The sequence below is a fragment of the Lissotriton vulgaris genome, chromosome 6 (genome assembly GCF_964263255.1).
Source record: "Lissotriton vulgaris chromosome 6, aLisVul1.2, whole genome shotgun sequence".
NCBI classification, from domain to species: domain Eukaryota; kingdom Metazoa; phylum Chordata; class Amphibia; order Caudata; family Salamandridae; genus Lissotriton; species Lissotriton vulgaris.
The window spans coordinates 698,920,608-698,929,455 of record NC_141694.1 but is presented as its reverse complement, the minus strand read 5'-3'; positions in this window follow the sequence as shown (position 1 = coordinate 698,929,455).

Sequence of the window (8,848 nt, the reverse complement as noted above, 5' to 3'; positions counted from 1 at the left end):
TCACAAACAAGTTGTCCACCTTACAAAAGGAAGAAGTGCGAGACAAATAAATCAATAAGGCACGACGAACATCCAAGAGGTGCAAAAGGGATTCCTCAGCCGAGGAAGGATCAGGACAACGAACAGGAAGAACCACCTCAGCAGACCAGTGAAAATAAGAATCCACCTTAAGTATAAATGTAGGATGAGGGCGCAAGACCACACGGTCCGACAAAATCAACAAAAATGGCGCAGAACGTAGGAAAGCACCCAACTCACCCATACGCCTGGCAGAAGCAATCGCGACAAGAAACACCACCTTAAGCGTTAAAAATTTCAAGTCCATCGAATCCAACGGCTCGAAAGGAGCCAACTGCAAGGAACGCAAATCCAAAGGAAGGTCCCAAGGAGGAGGACACATGATAGGACGGGGGCGTTGGAAAGAGAGAGACTTAAAATGTCTAGCAACCAATGGTGAAATCGAAACCAAAGGGAGGACATGAAATGCCCGAATGGCGGCCCACTGAGCCCGAAGAGTCGAAATGGCCAAGCCCAACACAAAACCATCATTTAAAAAATCCAGAATGCGAGCCGGGTCCAAAGAAGCCACCGACAGGTCGCGACCCACACACCAAGAAGCAAAATTATCCCAGTGCTTCGCATAGGATTTCAGAGTAGAAGGCCTCCGAGACTGCTGAATGACCCCAGCCACAGTCACCGAACAACCATCCCGCATCAAAGAATCCCTCTCAAGAGCCAAGCCCGCAGACCCATGGAACGGAACAAAGGCAGAGGAAAAAGAGGACCCATCAGAGGATAAGGCACGAAAGGCAAGGCCCACCCTGGAGACACAGCCAATTCCAACAGCAGGGGAAACGAAGGGCGACGCTTCCAACACGGAGCAATCAGAAGCACAAAGGACCCCTCCCTCTTGATTTTCTGCAACACAGCTGGAATCAGGGGAACAGGGGGAAACGCATACAATAGACCCCGCGGCCAAAGGAACGAAAGTGCGTCCACCCTCCAGGCATCCCGGCAAGGCATAATCGTGCAAAAGCATCAGATCTGGGCACTGTCCTGGGAGGCAAACAGGTCCACAATCGGACAGTCAAACATCACCTGCAACCTCTTGAACATCCATCGTGTGAGGGACAAGGACCCCATGGAAGGAAACACCCGGCTCAGACAATCTGCCACAGTGTTCTCTGCACCAGGCAGGTAAATGGCAGACAGGGACTTCAAATGCACCTCCGCCCAACAACAAATCCGACGGGCGAGGCAACTGAGGGAGCGAACCTTGCACCCCCCTTGATGGTTCACATAAGACAACACTACCTGATTGTCCGTACGGATCTGCACATGGTGACCCCGAACAAGATCCGAGAAATCCAACAGACCCAGAAGGACGGCCTTCAGCTCCTTGTAGTTGGAGGAACACGACAACACCGACTGAGGCCAAACCCCCTGAGTCGTCGAATCCCCCAGAGTAGCACCCCATCCCAGCAGGCTGGCATCGGTAGTGACCACGCGGGTGGGAACAATCAGAAAGGGGCGGCCCCTGGACAGATGACCCTCGACCAACCACCAACCCAGGACCACCCGAACATCCTACGACATAGGAACCAAAATGCTCATATCGAGGGAACCGGAGTCCCAATGAGACAAATGTGGGACACCACCGGGTACATGTGGAGGCGAGCCCATGGCACCGTCAACAAAGATGCCGACATCAGACCCGGAACCCTCAACCACAGGCTCACAGGATGAGAATGCCACAACAACAGGGCACGAACTGCAGACATCAGGGACAGAATCCGAGTAGGGGGCAGGAACACCATCCCCAACTGAGTCTTGAACAGAGCCCCAATGAAAGTCAATTGCTGCGCAGGAACCAGGGAGGACTTCGGCACATTCACTAGGAACCCATGATGCTCCAGGACATGGCACACTCTCTGGACATGTAACTCCCCCTTAGGAAGAGAAGAAGCAGAAATTAAGATGTCGTCCAGATACGGAAAAACACAAATGCCCTCCCCATGCAATTGTCCAATAAGAGGAGCCAGAATCTTAGTAAAGATCCTGGGAGCGGAGCAGAGCCCAAAAGGCAATACCTGGAACTGGTAATGATGACCCTGTACGCAAAACCGTAGAAACTTTTGATAGTCCGGATGAATAGGAACATGCAGGTAAGCATCCCTCAAGTCTATAGATGCAAGGAAATTGCCCTGAGACACCAGAGGAAGGATCAACTGAAGCGAAACCATTTTGAACCGTTGGTGAGGGATGAAAGTATTGACCCACTTCAGGTCCATCACAGGCCGAAGATCCCCGGTGCGCTTGGACACCAGGAATAGGATGGAATACAACCCCTTCACCAACTGATCGCTGGGCACAGGAATCACCGCCTTCTTGACCACCAGGGAATCTATGCCTTCAAAAAGCGCCAATTTTTTCAGAGGATCTCTGGGACAAGGAGTGGCCCTGAAACAGTCTGGGGGAGTCTGGGCAAATCCAAGGTGCAAACCTTCCGAAATCACCCGAAGCACCCATTGGTCTGACACAGTCTCTCGCCAAGAGTCCATGAAGCAAGTGAGGTGACCCCCAACCGGACCCACACCAGGAGCGATCCAGTCATGATTTGGAAGCAGGAGCGGAGGAGGCAGAAGCACCGGAGAACTGGGATTTATCAAAGGAAGGAGCACCCCGGCCACGCCCCCTTCCACGAAAGGGCTGACCAGCCCGACCCCTCCTAGAAGGACCAAAAGCCCTCTGCGAACCAAAGGAATGGAAGCGGCCAGCCCGCTCAGGAGCAAGCAGTTTACGTTCCTCCGCCGTCTTCTTCACCATCTCGTCCGGAGGCGAACCAAAAAGCTTAACCCCAGAAAAGGGGATCTTCATCAGGAGACTTTTCTGTGCAGCATCAGCCTTCCACGGACGAAGCCATAACAGACGTCTCGCAGCGACAGAAGACCCAGCCGCCTAGGCTGCTGCTCCCAAAGAGTCAAAAGAGAATCAGAAAGCAGCCGAACCTGCTCCTCCATCATAGCCAGGGTAGAAGAAACATCCTCCCCCTGGTCCAACAATTCCGACAGAGACTGAAAATCCTTAAGCAAGGACTGAATTGTGTAAGAGGAATAGGCCGCCACTCTAATGGAAAAGTTGGCAGCCGCAAAAGTGCGTTTCACTGCACCATCAACCTTCGATCAACAGGGTCAGCAGGAGAAGAATCTTCAGAGACCACAGCCCCATGCGACGACATACTGGCCATCAAGGAATCCACCTTGAGCGATGAAGGAAACTGCACCGCAAAATCCAGCAGAGGATAGTGTTTATTCAGGAAACGAGGAAAGGAGCCCTTGTCTACATCCTTCCATTCAGTCTCCAACACCTTCAACACTGAAGAATGAAGGGGCAAAGAATCAGGTTCAGGACGCTGATACTGAGAAAACAAATCATCCTCCATAGGTACAATAGAGTCAGAAAAAACCAAGTTCTTGCATATGTGACACAGCACCTCCTTAAGGTCGGCACCCTGCACAAAACGACCCCTGACATTAACATCTTCCTCAGTGTCAGAGTCAACAGCTGGAACGTCATCAACACGTGCCTTTTTGTCAGGAGGAATAGGAACCCTGTCCTGCAAGGCAGCAGCCACCGCAGAATTGATCATCTTCTGCAGTAAATCCATAGAAGGAACAGATATCCCAGAACCAGAAGCCTCCAAGGAGTCACGTGTAGACAAACTCGAAGAACCACTCTCCATGAAAGCTAAAGACCAAGTGAAAACACCAGCAATGCACCGAAACACCTGATCCCAATATAAAGCAACAGGTTGCTAAGCAACCAAAGCCAACTCCCACTGCCCGCCCATAATGCATTACAAAACTGAGGAAGTCAAGCGTGCGTCTCCCAAAGAGACCCCCACTCCCCACAACAACGAATGCATCACGAGAGAAACAGGCGAGCCTCCCGCATCCGAAAACAACCACGGCAAACGGTAAGCGTGTAAAGTGAAACGGGAGAAATTCCCGACCGCGCAACGAACATGAAACAGGACGCGCAGTCGGGAAGGAGCCACACAAAACAAACTCCCCGCTCAGCGGTAAGAGGAGGCGTGGCACACGAAGCGAGAACACTGACGTACTCGCGCAAACAAAAAGCACCAGGAAGTCCGCTATAGCAGGACAAGGCGCTCGGCAAAGAAGGGGGAAAACAAACTTAATGCAAACAATACAATACTTACAGAAACCAACGTGTTTAGACTAACTTCCCCCCTCCAAATAGTCACGGACATAAGGGGCTGCTGAAACAAGACCCCAGCCCCACTCACCTGACCAGCAGGGAGACAGCACTAGGAGTAGTGCAGAAAAAAAGAAGAGGTCGGTTTGGTTTCTCTGTATCTCTTTATGGGATTGGCTGAAAGCACTGGGGGCCATCTTGGAGGAGGGAAGGGAGACTAGAGCGCTGTTTTTAGGCTTGGAGTTCTGTGTGGAGCCGGAGGCTCATATGTGGATACTGTGGCGAGGAAGACGGACGAGGAGGTAATGTTGTGACTGCATTTATATAGCCTTTACACCACTGACTAAATGCCTTTGTATGTGGCCCCACCAGTTTTATCTGTAATGTTTTGTGTGTCCCCTAAAAAGCACTTCTATAGACGCCATTCATATGAAACCAGACGTAACCCGTACTAGAGAAGGGCTCTGGAGTCCCGATTGTAGACAGCTGACCCAGTTGGAATATAGACATGCATCCACAGATCAACATTTCACAGGTTTCTTCTTGACCACAGGTAGGCGGTCCATAACATTGGTGTAGGGACCAGGGCAGGTGTTTTTGGCTGCTAGTCCTAATCTCAGGTAAACAAACAGCTAAAAATCTTGCATTAAACCTGCTAGAAGTGTCTTGGAGGAAGCTTGCAGGATGGGGCTATGACTGAGAAGGAAGGGGTATTGAAGTTATACTTACCACATAGAGCTGCCTTGAAATGCAACCTAAACCCTGTCCCTGAAAAAGAGAAGGAGGTGTACATAAATGACCGAACAAAACCAGTGGAGCAATGAGAACAGGGTGTGGATCATGTGCTCTGCCTGCAGCAGTGGTGAGTTGACTGCCATCCCGTCCTTCTTGTACACGGCTAGCTGAGTCTCCTGTAGTTACAAGGTCTGCTGTAGGGTTCATGTTCCTGACTGGAGACGCCTCATTGCGAGATGCCTGCAAAGAACGAATCACAACCTGACTATATTGTTCTAGCAATGAATATCAAAATAGGGCTAGTTGCTCCTTCGCCAGAATCGTCACCAAAGGTTGACCAAAGTGGTCGGTAGTTCTGTCGCAGACAGACCTGAAAGTCAGATCTTGGTGCCCTCACACACCTTTTAGGGTGTCATGCTTCATCATTGGGCGCTTCCCGTCAAGCCGGCACTGCAATGCCTGAGGGGCCTGGGGGCTCTTTGTCAGAGATCTTTGATCCAAAGAAGCTGTGTCAATGAGTGCAAGTGAGGGAGCTAACTAACCATGTAACTAGTGGTGTGAGTGAGTGGTGGCTAAAAGAGGCTCTGGTATCCTCAATGGGAATTTTATAGACAAAGGTTACCAGGTCTAGGTAAAAACAATGGTGCTATCGTGCAGTCATTAAGTACTAGGATAGCTTCTAGTGAAAAGTGGTCAACTTGTTTCGTACCTCTAGAGCTGAGGGATCGGGAAGCACTTCATCAGGACCAAACAACAATAAAGTGCACCCGATCTGGGGCTTAAGGTCTTCCTTCTAATAAGGGATGACCTAACGATGTTCACCGGCCTACCCCCGGGTATATGCCGGTCTATGGTTCCACCTCAAGAGAAGCAGAATAAGGTCCTTAGGAAAGATGGAGGTTCCCGGTCAATTTGAGGGACACTTGTTAGATGACCGGACTCATTAGTCTCACCTACCCTTCTTCATTGTCCTGTATAGTTCTAACACCATAATAGCAAGACAAAAGTACAAAGTTCCTCTGATTGAGTGAGATCAAGGGGGTACTGAACACGGTCTGGTAGTGAAATCCAGAAAGGATCACCAATGTGTGTGTGAAGGAGAAGGAGTTCTCCTTGTTGGAACTAGGGCTCTCACACACCTAGCAAGCTAGGTGTCATGCTACATCATTTGAGCCTGCCCCTCGTCAGGTCGTCGCTGCAATACCTGACGGGCACCCGAAACCGGGGCTCTTTATCGGGGATCTTTTGTTCCTGCTGGTGGGTGCAGTGGGGGTGAGAGGCCAAGAGAGTGTAGTAAGGGTAATGGAATTAAAATAGGTCAGTTAGTCCTAAACAAAATTTATTATGGAGGTAAAGTGTCTAATTAAAATAGTGATGAGTGGACTCAAATCTAGTCATTAGGGGCCAGATGTAGGTAAATGGCATTTACCGATTCGGAAATACCGAATTTTACCGATTCGGTATTTACAAATCGGTAAATGCTATGTAGGTATTTTTACCGAATCTGTAACATTCGGTAATTACCGAATCGGTATGTGCGAGGTCCTAGTGACAACTCCAGTCACCGCAAAGAATCTCTCATGTGGGCCAGTAAGGAGTGGAAGCCCTGAGGCAAGTATTTATCCAGAACCGCCAAAGGCCGTGCTCACTTCCTACTCCTATGTAGGCTACCACACACTACATTGAAGGGCCTATGACCGATGGAGCCAGCTAAAAGCCTGTAGGTACACCTGTTGTGGTGAGGCCTGATACTGAAAGGTGAGGCACAAGAACTAAGATCTAAATACGTGACTATAACAATTAACTTTTACAGCCATAAGGCACATTGGCAGCAATGCTACTAATAGGGAGAATTAGCATGCAATATGAAGGGGCACTATCCCTAAAAATGTTTTACTGCCTCATGGTGCATGAACAGCTTATGGAACAAACACAAAGAGAATGTGGAAGGCGGGATTTTTTCACCAATTATAGGCAAGAGATTTCAAAATTGCAGTGGGGTTGTCAGAACCCCTATCAGAGGGTCATGGGCCACGCAGCAGCTACTGGGTCCAACCGTGGTGGTTGAGGCCTTTTACTCCTCATGTGCAGTAGCCTGACTTTCTATGGGTCCTACTCTACTGGGTCAAGTACCCCTTCTGCGCTTGACTTTCAGTGGTACCTGTGGTCAAGCAGTCAAGGCTCCCTCAAAGCGGATGTAGATACAGGTCAGTGAAGGCGACTCATAACTCAAAGTGCAAACAGCACGAACAATAAATCACTGTCCAGCCAAACCCTTGCTTTTATAAGAAAAAGTAGAATTTTATTTCTAACTCTACACATGCAAAGAAATGCAACATTCATATGCACCAAAACAATCCCTCTTGAGGTCAGGGCTCTAGTAGTTCTCAGGGGAATCCCTGTCCCACTCTCATTCATGCAACATGTTCAGGGTTATTCCCTATTGATTGGTGGCCGCATCAGGGAAAGCAAACTGATAGACGTACTCAAGAGTTCTCGCTTTTGACCCTTTAGGGACTTAGTCAAGAGTGTCTATGGTGCCACAGCACCATTTGCTTTGAGTTTCACTGGGGTCCTGCTGGCCCAGTTCTCGTCTATACGCTCTGACAGCACAGGAGAGTTGAGCGATGTAGCGGGTGCCTTCAAACGTGCACCCGGTAGTCCTGCACAGTTTGTAAAGTTCGGACTGCTTGCAGCCTTTGCACCAGCACCCAGTGGTGCAGACTTTCTATCTGGAGCAACTTCCTGCTTGTGAAGAAGGGGTACGTTGACCTTGTTCAGTGGAGGTGGGGAGTCCTTTCATCAGCTCCTGACTTGAGCTAGCGAGGATGCGACGTCTTCCACAGTCTCCGGCATTCCTCCTCAGTGAGTCAAGGGAAGTTCCCTCACAGTGCAGTCCAGCTCTCAAGTTGTAGCCTCAGTCTCTTCTTCAGGGTGTGGCCCGGATTACTTGGGCAATGCTGAAACCGGCAGCCCCTCCTGGCATATCGGGTTGAAGAGGTACATGGTGACATGAGTGCAGGCTCTTCCAGCTACAGCTCCCCAGACAGTCACAAGTCTTTCACTCCTGGAAATGATACTTTACCAGTGGCCCCCTCTGTCATACGGGGTCACCTCAGCACAGCGATACATGTAGCAGGACCCAAACAGTGCTCAACACACAGTCCAGTCTACGGCAGACCTCTCCTGGTAAACTGAGATCACCTAAAATAATCCTGCATACGAGTGACCGGCCGATCTGCACTCAGGAGAATGCTCACACTTTGCATAGGGAGTCTTAGGGAGATAAAATTATCTCCCTATTACCTAGCTGTCGCTAACAACAGTTAGCGACAGCTAGTAGGAGATAGCGACCATCTTGGGCACCACTTTGCATGTCAGTGATATTTATCACTAATGACATGCAAAGTGGGAGTGCCAAGATGTTAGCGACTGGAAACAGTCGCTAACATCGCTATCTCCTATTACCAACTTTTGGAGATATTCGCGCAAAGCGCGAATATCTCCAAAAGCTAACACCTGCCCTGAGCAGTTCTTAACCATGTTATCCAATGGGAGGTGGATAACATGACTAAGAGCATTAGCTCGCTAATGCATGAATATCGCTGACTTTTCAGCGATATTCATGCATTGCGGCCGATTTTTATCGCATTTGCGATAAACCTTGGTAATACCAAGGTTTATCTGCGATAAAAATCACCGCAGCTCAGCGATAATGTTTTCACGCTAACCAAGCAATAGCGATAATTATCGCTATTGCTTGGTAATATGCCCCTCTAAGTTTATAAAACTACAAGTCCCTTTAGCTCGATAATACCACACTACAGCAAAATACGAACACTTAAGAGTTAACCTGTTTATGTTGTTGGGTACACTGAGACAACATTTCCCATCA